Source organism: Triticum aestivum, chromosome 7B, assembly GCF_018294505.1.
Source record: "Triticum aestivum cultivar Chinese Spring chromosome 7B, IWGSC CS RefSeq v2.1, whole genome shotgun sequence".
Classification (NCBI taxonomy): Eukaryota; Viridiplantae; Streptophyta; class Magnoliopsida; order Poales; family Poaceae; genus Triticum; species Triticum aestivum.
In genome coordinates this window covers 48,184,120-48,200,696 of record NC_057813.1, presented here as the reverse complement: position 1 = coordinate 48,200,696, position 16,577 = coordinate 48,184,120, and positions in this window count along the sequence as shown.

The following is a 16,577-nucleotide window of genomic DNA, read 5'->3' as shown; positions in this document are numbered from 1 at the left end:
AAGTGTCATCTTCTTGTTCACATTATTGTGGAAATCCATCCATTTGGAATTCTGGATGAATTGTCGCTGAGCCCATCAGCCACCTCCTCATCCCCTCCTTGGTTTAGTGATGAACTATTGTTTCAGGAACCCTCTCCCATAGTTCATTTCCCGAGAATCTTGCAATGTCATTTCATCGATTTGTGTTGCACCTTTTCTTCTCGGACATCCTGAGTCTGAGGTATCATGACACCAATCGAATCTGAATCTCAGTCAGATATGATGGTTGGGACAACTTTCTAGGAGTTATGATGTTGGTCCTTTGATGACCTAGTAATATGATGTCATTCCTAGCACCCCTTGGCTAGAGGACCTATCATTATAATTTCTTTTGCAAGGATAACCATTCTTCCACGAGGAAATTGTAAGACTTATTCTATAAGTTGTTCTTGATGGATCCTTTGTGAATCCAAAGTTTGATCTTTACCCAATGACCATGTCAATGCTATCTCGAAGGAAATTTTCAAAAAGAACATTTGTTGCACAATGCTAAATTTTCTTTATCATTTATCCTAACACTGTTGTATGGGTAAAATCATGAAATCCCTTCCCCTTACCTTAATGGTTTACTACTTTCTATCCTGTCATGGATATAATGCTCCACTTGTCCTTGGAAAGGTTATACCCCTGAAATATGTGTTTAAACACATTATCCTTTCCATTGCTGTTTAATCTGATGATCACATTTTCCTTTCCATTGGTTTGTTTAACCTTTCTTGTTATCTATATGGTCTAAGTAGTAATAATTCACTGCTTATGTGAACACCTCGGTGTAGAACTCTGTCAGTGAGACCTTGTTTCTACTGTTGATGACATTCCAGTAACCACCGATGGGTGATAACTTTGCCAATTGGTTCGCCTCATTCAACAAGCAGGAAAATTGCTCTCTTTGTTCCCCGTCCTTGGTACCGACATTGTCGCCGGCATAGCTGACAAGCTATTCACTGACATGCCTCTCTGTCATGGTTTTGCAAGATGTCAACACCCTTCCTACTTTCAACCCACATGGTGCACTACTAGGAAAATGGCTATAGATGAAATGGATACTAACGGCGCACCTGACATGTGGTGCGCCACTACTATATAGTAGTGGCGCACCATGTGCTAGTGCGCCATTAGTGTGGAAGACACTAATGGCGCACCAGACACATGGTGCGCCACTAGTAACAATTTTTTTATTTTTCCAAACATACTAATGGCGCACCCTGGCACAGTGTGCCATTACTAGTTCTAACTAGTAATGGCGCACTAGCCACATAGTGCACCACTACTATATATTTTTTATTCTTTTTTTTGCAAAACTACTAATGACGCACTGTGGCATAGTGCTCCATAACTAGTTTAAACTAGTAATGGCGCACTATGCCATAGTGCGCCATTAGTATATATATATTTTTTTATTTTTTTGCAAAACTACTAATGGCGCACCACCAGCAAGTGCGACATTAGTAACCAGGGTTACTAATGGCGCATCTGTAGGTGGTGCGCCATTAGTAACCTGGGACCAACAAGATATTTTGGACAGCCACACCTACCCACTCACTTTCCCCACTTCATTCTCTCCACCTCCTCCTCCAAGCTTGTCTCGGCTGCCTCCTCCTCCTCACCTCTTTTGCACCATAGATTCATCCAAATTAAGTGGTTAAATTACCTTTTTTTGATAGGTAAGTAAGGGGGAAGCTATCTTTATGTTGTTCTCCCTCCAACAACGTGCACATGCACTTTTTATGGCCTAGCTAGATCTATGTATGTTCGTGGTGTTGCATATGTTTGTGGTGTTGCATATATGTTTGTGTTTGCAGGTACCGGTATTTGAAATGCGATAGTTGTCAATATTTTGCCAGAATGTTGATTCATTTCCGTTTCGGCGAGAATTTTGGCACTATGCATTCTTTTTGGTCCTATTTTTAGGGAAAGTCATGCCAAATTTTTTCTTGGTTCTAAAATATCGTTTTGCTCTACCCCGCTGGCGACCATGGTCCGCATGATGACCGAAGGCATCATGAATAGGTTTTTGAGCTCCGCAAAGGCCGAGATGCTTCAAAAGAACGAGACGGAGATAAGATGTCCGTGTCAAAGATGCAAGCTGAAGAGCCTTATTGCGGACCGGATTCCGGGCAGGTGCGGGACCACCTGCTCTTGCGTGGTTTCATGGATGGCTATTGGTGGCAAGGTGATGAAGATGACTATGAAGTCATCCATGGGGGCCGGGCAAGTAATGAGGAAGGGCAGCAAGACAACCACCACGGCTCGGGCGGGCTAGAAGACGAAGAATCTCGAGGACATGATCACGACGGTGATGCTGTACACAGTCATCATGTAGAAGATGCAGGACATGACGATGAGGAAGATGCCGGAGAAGACGAAGGGCATGATCATGAAGATGAAGATGCCGGCGGAGCAGACGATGATGGACCATCGATGGGCTGGGTGCAGGACCCTCATATTCAAGAGCTGCTTCTCAAGCAGACGGATAACGCAAGAGCTGCCGCCCGAGAGAAAGCCAAGCCGGATCAACCGGAGATAGACGCGGTTACTCCATTGTATGAAGGATGCAGGCCCGAGGATACCCGCCTGAAAGTAACGCTCATGGCTCTGGAGATGAAGGTAAAACACAAAATGACCGACACATGCTTCGACGAGAACATGTCATTCTGGCATGAACGTCTTCCCAAGGGGAACAAGTGCCTGACCTGTTTCGAGGAGGCGAAGAAAATCGTGTGTCCTCTGGATTTACCGCACGTGAAATTTCAAGTGTGCATGAACAATTGTATCATTTATCGGGACGAGCACACGGAGTTTACCATATGTCCGGTGTGCGGCGTCACTCGATAGAAGAAGAGGAAGAAAGCTCCTCGAAAAGTGGTGTGGTACTTTCTGATCACTCCTCGTCTGCAGCGGTATTTCGCGGACCCTAAGGTAGCAAAGCTCCTGCGTTGGCACGCGGATAGGGAGGAGAAGAAGCGAGAAGATGACGCAAATGATCCAGAGATAAATAAAAAAGACAAGATGCTGAGTCACCCTAAGGATGGGAGCCAGTGGCAAGCATTGAACTTTGAACACCCAGACGTTCCTGCACAGCATGATGTCGTTCAAAAGGATGAATGGTGTCATCCAAGGATACATTCGCAACATCTCACGTCCAGAGGGAAGCATAGCCAGGGGCTTTCTGACCGAAGAGTGCATCTCCTACTGCACGAATTATCTAGGCATTGAGAACCCCGTTGGTCTGCCCGTCAACAGGCACCTCGGCAGGCTCGCTGGATGGGGTCACCGTGGGGGTTGCCGCGAAATGCATGTCGACTTCAAGGGTCGACTCGCCGACTTTGAAAGAGCAAACCTAGTCGCGCTACAAAACATAGACGTGGTTGATCCTTGGGTGGTAGAGCACAAAACCTTTATTGAGAAGACGTACAATGACCAAGGCCAACAGAGGACGGACGGAGATATAATCAAAGAGCACAACTCATGATTCACGCGTTGGTTCAAGCAGAAGCTTCTGTCGTACCCTTTACATGAGGATTCTTCCACGGAAGAACAACTGATATTCGCCATGTCACAGGGCGCCGAGCACAACCTGATGACATATGAGGCGTACGATATCAACGGCTACACATTCTACACCGAGGGAAAGGACATGAAGAGCGATGGTTATCAGAACTCCGGGGTAACGATGGAATCCTACACCAGGAATGACAAGGACAGATACTACGGAAGGATCGAGGAGATCTGGGTGCTGAGCTATGCTGGAGAGAAGGTCCCGATGTTCCGTGTCAGATGGGCCAAGAGCGTCATAAAAGAAGACCGGTATTTCACCACCATGGTTATACCCGAAGCCAAATCCAAGACCGTGGGCGCAAACGTCACCGCGAAAAATGAGCCATGGGTACTGGCTTCCCAAGTGGACCAATGCTTCTTCATTATCGACCCGCCAAAGCCTAGTCATGTTGTCGTGAGGAGAGGCAAAAGGAAGATCATCGGAATGGATGGAGTCGCCAATGAGCAAGACTTTGACAAGTACGGCGACCCAAAGATGGAACATGACGACGACGATGAAGTATCGGCATAAACCACAAGAAGAAGCAGGACCACCCTACCTAAAGGACGTCCGTTCAAGAGAAGAACACCATTTACGAAAAATAAGGGCAAGAAGATTGTGAACAGATAGCTAGCTAAGATCGATTGTATTTAAATTGTAGCCTTCATTTCTCGATTGTATTTCATGGGCACTTTAATTTTGAACTCATGAATATTTATAAATTTCATGGGCACTTTTTGAATTCATGAATATTTTTTCAAATTTGATGATATTTTTTCATATTCAATATGAAAAAATATTGAATATTCATGAGGACACTCGATCTCGATCCCCCTCCATGTCGATTGCTATCCCCTTCCATCTCGATCTTGACCCCCAGGCACCCTCCCCCGCTCCATCGCCGCCGCCGACCCCCCGCACCATCCCCGGCTCGCTCCACCGCCGCCGAACACCCCCCGCACCCTCCCCCGCTCCACCGCCGCTGCCGACCCCCCGCACCCTCCCCTGCCCGCTCCACCGCCGTCGAGCACCCCCGCACCCTCCCTGGCCAGCTCCACCGCCGCCGTCAACCCCCCACACCCTCCCCCGCTCCACCGCAGCCACCGACCCCCCGCACCCTCCCCGGCCCGCTCCACCGCCGCCGAGCACCCCCCGCACCCTCCCCCGCTCCACCGCCGCCGCTGACCCCCCGCACCCTCCCCGACCCGCTCCACCACCGCCAACCACCCCCGCACCCTCCCCGGCCCGCTCCACCGCCGCCGAGCACCCCCATTTGATGATATATTTTCATATTCATAAAAACGTTATTACTGTTTTTATAAAAAAATATTACTGTTTTTTTAAATAAATATTAAAAAATAGCAACGAAAAATAATAATTAAAACACATACTAATGGCGCACCGCTCGGCTGGTGCGCCAGTGCTATCTTAAAAAAAGATTTCTAATGGCGCACCGCCAGGGGGTGCGCCATTGCTATCTAAAAAAAGATTTCTAATGGCGCACCGCTCAGGGGTGTGCCATTAGTAATCTCCCCCATAGCTCTAACTCGCCCGACCCCTTCTCCCTCTCGCCAGATCCAATTCCCACCCCCCCCCCCCCCCCGCGCGCTGCCCCGACGACCCACGACGCCACCGCCCCTATGTGCGCCGCCGCCCCCGCGCCATCGCCGCCAACCGCCGCCGACCCCGACCCCAACCCCTTCGACGCCGCCGCCGCCACCGACCCCGACCCCAACCCCTTCTACCTCGAGCCATCCCTTCGACACCGCCGCTGCCGACGCCGACCCCAACCCCGACACCGACCCCTCCGGCGACCGGTCGCGCCCGCACAGGTACCTCTCCTCCTTCCTCCTTCCTCCCTCTCCACCCTTCCTCCCCATTCCCTCCCTCCCTCCCCTTCCACCGCACCCTCCACCTCCCCTTCGCCCTCCTCGCCGCCGTCAGCCCCGCCCCCAAGTCCGAAGCTCCTCGCCTCCCCACCATCCGCCTCGCCGCCACCCGCTGCGCTCCCCCCTCCAAAGCCCAAGATTCCCACCCCCCGCGCTCCCCCCTCGGCAGGAAAAGCTTGGTTGTAGGATTTTGCTTTGCAATTATACTTCAATCTTTGGGCAAGATCCAGAACAGGATCCAGACCAAGATTTGCTAAATTTAAATGCTCACATTTAAGTTTGTAAAATACCAAATAGTAGGGTAAGCTGCAAATTTGTGTGGCTACTGCCGGTAAACTTTGGAAACGAGCATCATATTTTTCAAATTTATTTTGAAAAAGAAACATGCTTAGTCCTTTTGCTTTTGACAATGAAATCAGAGTTGCTTGGTTCAAATCATTTTGGCTAGGAAACTACTGTAGCTACTTAACAAAAGTTGTTGATGATCGACCTTATGTTGTTGCCATCGCAGCATCCGCTCACGCGACCTTGTCCTGCTATAGGACGAGGAGGAGGGGCGCACCTGGCCACCAAGGGAAGGGATTCCGTCACTGCCTTCTATCTATTTGACTAGTGAGTGCCCCTCTCTGTTCTGCATTCATCAATTCTTGCACATGGACGATTTGGTTATCCATGATTAGGGATGGACCTCATATGTCCTCTGCTATTGTTGAGCATGTTGTAATCAAGTACAACTCCTACAGAAGAATATGTAATTTTGACAGGTCTGAGATATATTTTGGTCAATTTGTGATGATGCATAGGCTTTAAATGAAAGTCAGTGTTCTCGAACTATTCCAGTTAGCTTGCTCCAACAACTTGACTGTGTATGTACTGGAGTAAGTTAGTGTTCAGTAAATGGCTGCTCCAACAACTTGACTGTGTATATACTGGAGTACTTAAATGAAAGGGTAGTATAAATACTGTTTAGTTAAAACCAAGATTCAGTATATTGAACTACTCCAGTTAGCTTGCTGATGCTTTCAACAATCTTGGTGTTTAAATTTGACTTGGTGCAGTAATCTTGGAGCTTAGTGTTCCAGTTAATTTAACACTTCCAGTAGTATAGCCCTTGCAGTAGTATGGCACTTGCAGTAGTGCGGGACAACAGTAGTTTAGTGCAAGTTTCGGTTAATTAGCTGGTTTAAAAAAGATGCTTGGTGATCTGCAGGAGTAGGACAAGCAAATCTGCTTGAATATTTGTTTACTGAAAGTAAATGAACATTTTACTGCTAGTGTACTGATAGTGTAATCTAGCTATTGTACTGATATTTCTGTTTCTTTGAACATTTTACTGTCAATAAAAATGATGTACTGCTAGTGTACTTCTGCTTTCAGTTAATTCGAATTAGCTAAAACCTTTTACTATCAAATAGTGCTAATGTTTACACTATGAAATAAACTACTCCATGTCAAATAAACCTTGCTAGGTGAATCTCGTTTGCATTAGGAGTAGTTGCTGGAAATTTACTGAATTTTGTTTCCAGTAGATGCACTATATTTCACAGAAAGAGTACTCGAGTACATGGAGTTGATGCACTGCATTTTACTAAATTTTGTTGATGCACTGAGATGGTCTCTACATCACCACAAAAGTGCAGATACAAAGCCAGATTGCAGTAACTTAAATTGGAACTTTACTGTTTTGGAATTTCCAGTAGCTTAACATTATTGTTATGTGCTTTGCTAAACTATTGATGATTTTTTGTTGGGTGACCTATTAGATCTGGAATGGAAGCTCACATAAGTTGAGCTGATTTTGTTCCATATGAAAGCAGAGGACCATATGGTCTGTGGCCTTTTCATCCATATGAAAGTAGAGGCACATTGTGGTGCTAGTTTAGTGGGTTTTTGTCTCCGACCTTCATGTCGTGATGATTTTGCAGGTACCCCAAGAGGCCCTTGAGTTTGTCGGAATGTCAATTAACTTCCGTTCTAGCAAATTTGCGTACTCCATATGTCCTATTTTCAGCAAAGGTCATGCTGAAATTTTCCGTGAATTTTAGCATGACTTTGATAAAAATCAGACATATGGGGTACTTGCTACTAATGCATGGGCCGGGGTATCTTAGTACTTAATTAAGTAGGATCAACTGCCCCTTTAATCTTGCTGCATTAAACCATAGGTGGATATAGAGCCAAGTGATTAGGCCCAACTTAGAGTCGACAAACCCTAAATGATAAAACCTTGGCTTTTAGGGTGCCTCGGTGTCGATGAGAACCTAAATGATGTACGCTTAGGCTTTTAGGGTGCCTCGGCGTCGACAAACACTAAATGGTAAAAGCTTAGCTTTTAGGATGCCTCGGTGTCGACAAACCCTAAATGATGAGACCATGATCTTGTTCCTTGACAATAACCAACTTTTTGACCAAACTTTTTTCCTATTTAGAGCGAAACATGGCCCACAACAATGAGGTCGGCGGTACGGGCGGCTAGCAATTCTGAGAGCTGTCCCAGGAGATGGAGGAAGAACCTCACCGCTATGATGACGCCGCGGAAGACACCGATCCTGACTACACAACCCCTAGTGGCATCGGGGATGACACTACTGATGGTGCCACCGAGGATGCCACCACTGATGATGGCGGCGCACACACAGATGGCAGCCAACCGAAGAGGCAACGGAAGGACCGGCGCCTGAGCGTGGTCGGCACTGTCAAGGAGGAATTTACTGAAGTTAACTCCGACAGGCATCCGACGGCACCCAAAGAAGTAGTCAAGGGGTACTCAGTTCAGCTCGGGTGCATTCTCCGGAGCACCGTCTCAATCAACACCGAGAACCTAAGGCATAAGGACCGAGGGAATTTGCACAGCCTCCTCTTCACGAAGCTGCACGAACGATACAAGTTCCCCGCTAATTTTGCAAACACATGCCTCTCAGGGAATAAAAGTGAACAGTGTCGCCCTCACGAGGATGAGCACGGCCCTATCTACTTGGAGAAGCACGGTGAAGGCAATGATTGAAAAAGGTGATAGTTATGAGAAGATCAAGGCGAAATATCCTTTGAACAACGAAGATGACTACAAGGAGTTCAAGATCAAGTGCGAGAGCAGCGCAACCTCCGAATCAAGTTAGTGGGGGAAAGAAATGCGGCAGTTGAACTTAGGGGTCCACCAACTCGGTCCCGGCGGTTACAGAGTGGGGGAGCCTATATGGGACAATGAGAACGCGGAGCGTGTCGAGTAAGGTCTACCGCCCCGCTTCGAGAAATACCATGACAAGCAGATCAGGAACTTTCTCAGGGCCCGGTACAAGGAGGACCCAGTAACAAAGGAGCTTACCACGGATCTGAAGACCAGGGCGCTTGAGCTTGTTCTCGTAAGGAATACACCCCCGCGTAATTAGCTCCATATGGTTGCATTCTAATTAATCCCCAATATTTCTAAATGTTTCATGTTCCTTCCGCAGGACACTGAAAGCAGTAGCGTTGGGTCGTCTCAGAGCTCCCCTTTCGACAACCATTTAAATAGGGCGTTGAACATAATGAAAAACAAGGATAAGCTCAGTAAGCCATCGTCAGGTGGTCGTGTGGCCGGCAAAGGCTTGTCCACAAAATGGTCGTCATACTATACCGCTGGTGGGCGAAAGTAGAAAAAGACCATCTCGGAAAGCCAGTCACGCGAGGTTGAAGCACTCAAGGCACAAGTGGCGCGGATTCCGGAGATTGTCCAAGAGCAAGTGCAACAACAACTGGGAACGACGCTCATCGCCATGGTGCCTACGTTGATTCATGGGCTGACGACGTGGATTGCAGGTGGCCAACAGGGGCCTCCCCCGGTTCCCAGCTTCACGGCCAGCAACTCGCACAACGAGCAGGCGGCGCCATTGGTGTCTCCGGCGGAGGCGGCATTCATGTCTCCGGCGCCGGCACGGGCATTGGAGCTTACTGCACCCAGGTGTACACCGGCCGGCACCTTGCTAGCAAGCGGCCCGTCTGTCAGTTGCACGCCCGCCGTTGGAAGTGCCTCGACATTAGCCGAGCGCGACGGCATCACGGTAACTAAGCCTCTCGGCCGATGACTTCATCTCCTTGCCTTTGACTGGGCATCCCTGACGCCCTACATGTTTTCGCAGGGCGCCGCCGATGTTCCTTGCACTCTCCTGCACTTCGTGGGAGGCGAGTTGGTCCATGTCGCCAAGGGCAGAATCGTTCAACCGGGCAACACCGTGTTCCACGGTAATCCGATGCCACCCACAGTGTATAGGGTTGAACTGGTTCGGGTGCTGCCAGGCTGCGACGAGCTGTTACCTTTGATTCGACCCGCTGGGGCCGACGAAGATGATGAGATGACCCTCAGCGCCTGCGTAAGATGGCCCCTGCTTTGGCCGAAGAGCCAGATTCATTTGGGGGCGGGGGACACCACCCCACAGACAAGACCACCAGTCGTGCCGGCGCCAAGCCCTGGCAAGAACGCCGCAACGCTACCGGACATGTCGGACATCCCTATCGCACAGGATCCGGACGACGATGACAACGACGATGGTACATTTACCAACATCGATAAGTACTTTGCCGAACATGGGTACGGTGACGAGTTCTGTGGCCTCCTTCTCAAGAACCCAACCAACACGACCGCGATCTAGCTGGTACGGCGGAGAAACCCAATTGCAACAGGCGTCGTCTGGCGTTCAGTTCTTAGGAGACGCCTCTAGTTGCCGCCTTCACTGAGCCTCAGATAGCTGAGGTGCAAAATATTATCAGCCCCAACATGCTCAAGAAGGCGGTCTATGAGCAGAACTTGGTCCCATTACAGCATATCAAGAAGAAGGGACGGAAACGAAAGACTAACAAGGGCGCCGATGCGAGCCAGCCGGCACCGAGTATGATCCGTGCTCAGGACGGGCCACCTTCACCTAAGGATATCTCGAGGAGGGTGCATGTGGCGGGTAGGGCGATGCTGCCGACAAATATGCTCAATGCTTCAACCGGTGCTATGCGGAGTCTGCATGACAGTGTTCTTTCTTTGGAGAAGCGTTGTCTCTCCCAGAATGATGTGGCATACCCGGTTTTCGTGGCCAAGGTGCCAGAGGGCAAGGTCTTTGTGGATGGCGCCATCGGGGGTACGATCGTCCTGCGGTTTGATGACATCTTTGCTATGTTTAACCTTCATCCGCTGCACTACACCTTCTTTCGGCTGTTTTCGCTGAGTATGGAGATGCGGATCATTCGAGACAAGACCCCGGACATCGTGATAGTCGACCCCTTCTACATGCGTGCCAAGATCTTGGGCAGCGCTGGGGACCGTCAAGTCGCGAGTTCACACTCGAAGGCGTCATTCTGGCAAACCCAGATAAGGATAACTTCCTCGTACCTTACTTTCCCGAGTAAGTCATCCCCTCACCGCCCCGTAACATATGATTTCTTAGATTTCAATCGTTCTTTTTTTCCCTAACATTCCGTGTTCTGTGCAGTGACACACATTGCACACTCATCCTCTTAAGCCCGAAATATTCCATGGCCACGTATTTCGACCCGGACCGTGACTCCAAGATAGACTACACAAATATCAAGAAAGTTCTTGATGATGCTCTCCCCGGCTATGCCACATCTGGAGGCACCTTTAAGAGGCCAGTTCGTAGGTACGGCAGGCACATGTTCACCCACAATACGATGTTCCCCTACGTCAACCAGCTGCCTGGCGGTCAGAAGGATGCCTACTACGCCCTCCATCACATGTGCGCAATCGTACGGGACCATAATCACCTATAATGTCAAAGAGTGGGCCGCAAGCTTGGCGGCAATCCAGGACGCGGACCTCCGACAAGAATTCTTTCGCATCCAGTCGAAGTTTGCAGAAATCATCCATCAAGGTGTCCTTCGTACCTCGGGGCAGTTCTACCTCAGATATCAACCGTCCAACAGTGAGATAGACACAACGCTACAAATGCAGGCTATCAACGCCCGCGACTTCATGACCATCACAAAAGACGGTGACTTCATCCACGCTCCGGTCCCATGAGTCAAGTCGAAAGTAGTGATGCTATGTGTAGTTCTGAAACATCGATTAGCTCATGTTGTAATTAAACTTTAATGAACTTTTATGTCTCTTTGGTTTGGACAGTCGTTCAACTTAGATGTAATCGATGCTATTTATTAGTAGGACCATGAATCGTGCTATTAATGTCTTTCTTTTCTCTTCTGATCCTTTTGTTTCATACGTATATATTGCTTATGTACTGTCTGTTGTTTGGCCTGTGCATAGAGATGCCGTCGTATGTCGTATACAAGGGTAAGGTTCCCGGAGTCTACAACGACTGGGAGGAGTGTCGGAGACAGGTTCACCGTTTCAGCGATAACAGTTACAAAGGGTACACCACTAGGGCGGAGGCGGAATCTAGATACGCCTGCTATCTAGTGGAAGAGAGGAGGGAGCGTTGGAGGAACCGGATGAAGACCAGTTTCATCACGATGGTGCTCATCATGATGACCACAGCTCTCTTCTATGTGATGGTAGTTTAGATGATCGATATCGACTTGTAATGTGAAGACAAACTCGCTACTCGCGGTCTCGAGACTTGTAATGTTCTATCTTTGTTCGGTCTTTTGAATTCAGAGACTAATATGATGAATTGTATTTAGAGACTAATCTTCTATTGTATTTGATGAATCTGCTGCTGTTGTGTGGTGCTGTCTATATTCTGTCCAATAATATATTTTGTAACCTGTGCAAAAATCAGAAAAGTAAAAAAAACTAATATTAATACTAATGGCGCATCACCCCACAGTGCGCTATTAGTATGCCAAAGGATACTAATGGTGCATCATCCCACAGTGCGCCATTAGTATGCCAAAGCACATGGGTAAATATGCCCCCCTGGGAGGCATACTAATGGCGCATGTTGCTCTATATTAATGGCGCACGGCATGGTGCGCCATTAGTATATAATACTAGTGGCGTGGTACTAGTGGCGCACCAGTAGTGCGCCATTAGTAGGCAAAACTGGTGCGCCAATAGTAGGCCTTTTCCTAGGAGTGGTGGGCCCATAATCCACAGGTCCACTGGATCGAAACCTGACTCTTCTTTACAACCCGAATTCTAATGTATCCTTTGCACCTCTCTTCGTATGTGATTCGCGAGCTAAATGCTATACCATTATTCATCCTGGAATCATATACCATGTTATTCTCGTTGTTCAAACCCCCATTCCAGATTTTGTCTAGTCATCGAATGATTGCCTACCCGTTTGAAACTTTGGTACCATCATATATTGCACTCAGCGAATTCACTGAAATACAATTCGTGGGGTACCTTGTGTATTTCCCATTGAGATCACCGTCAGATGCCTAGCTTTGTGGAGATGCGTTCTTCTAGAGTTTTTCCCCTTGGTCGCGTTCGTAGGACGATGGAGATCCCAAAGAAAGAATGACGACTTGATCATGGTGACTTGAAGCAAAGAAATCAAGACATCAACGAAAGGGATCAACCTCTTCGAAAGGGGAGCCAAGACCGAGAAGACTTGTCGGTGCGAAGACGACACCTATGGGATCACAAGAATCCCTACTACGGTTGCGGGGCGCGGGATGGTGAGAAGAGCGGGATCAGCAGTCAGTACAAGCACACGGGTCGTTTACCGAGGTTTGGCTGCAGTGATGCGTAATACCCTAGTCCTACTTTGATGTGTTTATTTGTGTTATTGAGGTTCTTGAACTAGATACAAGGAGCGTAACTTGTTCAAAAGTCCGAATCCTTCTCTTGGGTGCCTCGGGCCTCCTTTTATAGACAAGGGGATCGCCACAATGGCACACAGGAGGTGGCAGCAGGGCATTGTAGTTAAGCTTATCTTTAGCTATTACAGGACAAGACGCATTTAATGCGCCCCCAACGTGTCCCCTCCACTTAATCATCGCCTTGCCCTGCCTTGACACGCGCCTGGGCCAGCGAGGCGGTCAGCGCCATGTAAGCTGGCAGGCAGCTGAGGTGGCGCGGTGGTAGGGCCTTCACGAAGGTTTGCATGCCACCACATAGGCATGCGCTGAGTTGGCCGAGGAGCCTTGCATCGACACGCAAGCGCCCGCCCAGCTAGTGGGCTGGCAGTCGCATGGGAGCGGTGGCAAAAGCTTGGCGGGTGCAGGCCTGGTTGCGGTCTCGCAGACGCCCTCGACAAGGGCCTTGCCGGGGCCCCGACAAGGGTCTTGCCGTGGCGTTGCGGTCGTCCCCGGCAAGGATCTTGCCGGGGGTCTTGTGTTTTTCCTCAGTGAGAACCTCACCGAGGTTCGTCATCTTCTATTCCTCCTCTGATTTGGAGTGTATCTTGTCTTCACAAAGATCTGCATGCCATTGTGGAGGGCCTCCCGAGCCTTGGTCCCAACGTGGTTGGTGGCGCTGGAGGAGCTGCGGCTCAAGGGAGGTGCACTTTGCTAGTGTGAGTTTGGGAAAGTTTCCCATGGCAAGGATCCTACTGGGGCCATGGAGGCTGCCCCGGCAAGGATCTTTCTGGGGAGAACCACCTTGCCCTCTCGGCCTTCTGGTCTTGGCGTGGCTTCTGATAGTTATATGGTTCTAACTCCTCCCTCTGTCTAGCCCAGTGTGGTTGTGGGCGCGGCTCTGACTGCCCGTGCACTTAGTAAGGGGTACAAAGGAGTGCCCCTACTTTAGTACACCGACAGGAGCCCCCGGGCCTGGGCCACACATAAGCGCGATGCGTTTGTTGGGCCAGGCCCAAAAACGGTGCGCGGGCAGGCGGGGCGGTTTTTACTGCAGTTACTTTTCGTCCGCTGCGCTTCCCCATGACGACCGTTGAACGCGTGACATGGGGTCGTGCATGACGTGGGGGGTGGGCATGCGTGGGGCGGTCGCAGCAGGCATGGGTCATGTCGCAATAAATGGGAAAAGAGGCGGCACGCGCCTTCCCCATAAAAAGGAATAACCACGGGTGCGCGGCTCATTTACCACCCTCTGCTTTCCCCAATCTCGCCATCGCCGTCCCCATCTTCTTCCTCTCCAAGCTCTTGCTCGTCGCTGCTGTTCTTCCCATCCCCTCCAGCTTTTCGCCCTCTTCCCAGCCGCCATGGCGCCCAAATCTGGCAAGGGAAAGGGCGTGGCCGAGGACATGAGGGAGAAGGAGATGCCGGAGAGCGAGGCGGAGGCACGGCGGGCGCAGGCCGCCTACTTTGTCCCGTTGTCCGTCGACACCCTCGACCTCAGGGACTACTACAAGCCTTCGTGGGGGGCGGTGACGTCGGCGCACCCTGCCACGCGCGTCCTCCCCACGGATTGCGAGAGGGGCGGCCAAAACTTGTACCCGTTCTTTGTTGATTTCTTCTACTGCGGGCTCTGCCCCCATTTTTCCAACTTTTTCAACGATATCATGCACACTTTCGTCTTCCATTTGTTGGACCTCACGCCGAATGTTGTGGCATGCCTGGCGTGCTTCGCCCACCTCTGCGAGGGCTTCACTGGGGTGGTGCCCAGCACGACGCTTTTCCGCCACTACTTATCTCCCCGCGTCCAACCTGGGGGTGCCCTTTCTCGGACCATCGCCTGGATTCCGAGAATCCAAGAGAGGGGCACATACCCAGATGGCGCCACGAAGGAGAGGTGGGAAGAGTGGCGGGGTCGGTGGTGCTGGATCGTGGAGGAGGACCCACCGGTGTTCTGCCGAGGCGTTTGTCGGGAGCCGCTGCTCCGTGGCGCGGACTGGAGCGACCTCGACCCCAACGACAAGAAGTTCTTCATTGCCACCACCAGGATCCATCGCCTCACCGAGGCTGGGCTCACCCTCGAGATGATTGCGGCGGATTTCATCCGCCGCCGGATTGCTCTGCTGCACAACAAAGGGAGGCCGGCCTAGGACTTCAAGAACGCGACCGACATTATGAGCCTCCGCACCAGCCTGCAGAACAACTTAACGGTGCTGCGGCATTCCTGGTACTGCCGAAGGCTCTTCCAGCTTGACGAGTACGCCGACGGCAAGGTGAAGAGGACCGGCAGGGCCGCGAAGTCCGGCAAGGTCATCAAGGGGCCATTGTTCAGGTTGTCTTCGGGAGTCGTCCCGCTGAGCAACAACCCCCGGCACGCGAGGTGGAAAATTTCTTCGCCAACATGGTTGAAGAGCTTGACCACGATGAGCCACGGCTCATCCAGGACACCACCCAGGAGGAGCTGAACTACATCACCACCAGGGCGATGGAGGCGGAGCTTGCTAGGCTGGCTGGCGATGCCGGTGGTGTGGAGAACGAGGCCGCCGTGGCCGCAGAAGAGGAGGAGCTCACCGAGTGGGTGAGGTTTGCCAAGGAGGCAGGCGATGCTAGCACCGAGCCCCACCCCTTTGTCGTGGGCACGAGCGAGGAATCATCCGAGGAGGAGGCCGAGGCCGGCGACCCCCCAGTCCTGAAGAAGAGACGCGTCCTGGGTCGGACCGGCTCCGGTGAGGCGGTCCAGCCTAGCAAAGCCATGGCGCGGCAAGGGGCTCCGGGGGAGGCCGCGCACGTGACGAGGGCCACGGCGACGAAGAAGGAGGCCGCGGCGGCGAAGAAGAAGACTATGGTGTCGAAGAAGAAGACACCCGTCTCTTCTTCATCCAAACGCTACTGGACCCCTTCGCCACCCCCTCCCTCCGTAGGTGCTGGCATGGACATCGGCTTTGACTTCTCGTCCCTGGGCCCGAGGAGGAAGAGGAAGGCAGCTGAGGAGGAGGACGAGTAAGCACTCTGCCCCTCGCCGTTTCCATCCTTACGAATCATGCCACCCTCCTTGATCTGACTTGTCTTTATTTTGGCAGGGACGTGGAGACATTGGCCCGGCGGGTAAGGAAGAGGGCCAAGGCTTCGGCAGGCAGCCAGCCCCCGGCGGGCACCTCAAGCATGCCGCTGGTGGTGGTGAGCAGCCCGGACAATAGCCTGCGGCACAGCCCCCAGCGTAAGTCCACCATCCACCCTTCGTCCATGCTTGTCGGGGCCCGATTCTCTTGTCGCTAACCTTGCAGCGGTTTGCAGGAGAAGAGCGGCAGCAGGAGGAGCCACTAAGGGCCTCCTTCACCATGCCGCCCCCATCGACTGCACGCCCCGTGGGGCGTCCCCGGCAAGGGTGCCAGATACCGAGCCCATGCGTTTGGAGGAGGAGGTAGACT